The sequence below is a fragment of the Equus quagga genome, chromosome 9 (genome assembly GCF_021613505.1).
Source record: "Equus quagga isolate Etosha38 chromosome 9, UCLA_HA_Equagga_1.0, whole genome shotgun sequence".
Lineage (NCBI taxonomy): Eukaryota > Metazoa > Chordata > Mammalia > Perissodactyla > Equidae > Equus > Equus quagga.
In genome coordinates this window covers 37,622,247-37,623,865 of record NC_060275.1, presented here as the reverse complement: position 1 = coordinate 37,623,865, position 1,619 = coordinate 37,622,247, and positions in this window count along the sequence as shown.

Sequence of the window (1,619 nt, the reverse complement as noted above, 5' to 3'; positions counted from 1 at the left end):
ATTGGCCTGTAGTTCTCTTTTTCTGTGGTGTCCTTGTCAGGTTTTGGTATCAGCGTGATGTTGGCCTCATAGAATGTGTTAGGAAGTGTTCCATCTTCCCTAATTTTTTGGAATAGCTTGAAAAGGATAGGTATTAAATCCTCTCTGAAAGTTTGGTAGAATTCCCCAGGAAAGCCATCTGGTCCTGGGGTTTTATTCTTTGGGATGTTTTTGATTGCTGTTTCAATCTCTTTCCTTGTGATTGGTCTGTTCAAATTGTCTGCCTCTTCTTGAGTGAGCTTTGGGAGATTGTAGGAGTCCAAGAATTTATCCATTTCCTCTAGGTTATCCATTCTGTTGGCATATAGTTTTTTGTAGTATTCTCTTATAATCTGTTGTATTTCTGCAGAGTCTGTTGTTATTTCTCCTCGCTCATTTCTGATTTTGTTTATTTGAGCTTTCTCCCTTTTTTTCTTTGTAAGTCTGGCTAGTGGTTTGTCAATTTTATTTATCTTCTCAAAAAACCAGCTCTTTGTCTCATTGATCCTTTCTACTGCCTTTTTCGTTTCAATAGTATTTATTTCTGCTCTGATTTTTATTATTTCTCTCCTTCTGCTGACTTTGGGCTTCATTTGTTCTTTTTTCTCTAGTTCAGTTAGGTGTGCTTTAAGGTTGCTTATTTGGGATTTTTCTTGTTTGTTAAGATGTGCCTGTATTGCGATGAATTTTCCTCTTAATACAGCTTTTGCTGTATCCCATATGAGTTGGTATGGCATGCTATCATTTTCATTTGTTTCCAGGTATTTTTTTATTTCTTCTCTAATTTCTTCAATGATCCATTGCTTGTTCAGGAGTGTGTTGTTTAGTCTCCACATCTTTGTGCCTTTCTCAGCTTTTTTCTTGCAATTAATTTCTAGCCTTATAGCACTATGATCTGAGAAGATGCTTGTTATTATTTCAATTTTTTTAAATTTGTAGAGGCTTGCCTCGTTTCCCAACATATGGGATATCCTAGAGAATGTTCCATGTGCACTTGAGAAGAATGTGTATTCAGCTCTTTCAGGGTGGAGTGATCTATATATGTCTATTAAGTCCAATTGTTTTAGTTTTTCATTCAGCTCCACTATTTCCTTGTTGATTTTCTGTCTGGATGATCTGTCCATTGATGTGAATGGGGTGTTGAGGTCCCCTACTATTATTGTGTTGTTTTAAACATCTTCCTTTAGGTCTGTTAATAGTTGCTTTATGAATCTTGGTGCTCCTGTGTTGGGTGCATAGATATTTATAAGCGTTATTTCTTCTTGATGAAGTGTCCCTTTGATCATTATATATTGTCCCTCTGTGTCTCTCTTTACCTGTCTTATTTTGAAATCCACTTGGTCTGATATGAGAATTGCAACACCTGCCTTTTTTCCCTTGCTATTTGCTTGAAGTATTGTCCTCCACCCCTTCACCCAGTCTGTGTTTGTCCTTGGGGCTGAGGTGTGTTTCCTGGAGGCAACAAATTGTTGGATCGTGTTTTTTAATCCATTTTGCCACTCTGTGTCTTTTTATTGGAGAGTTCAATCCATTCACATTGAGAGTGATTATTGATGCATGTGGACTTAACGCTGTCAATCTGTCGCTCATTATCTTGTTTT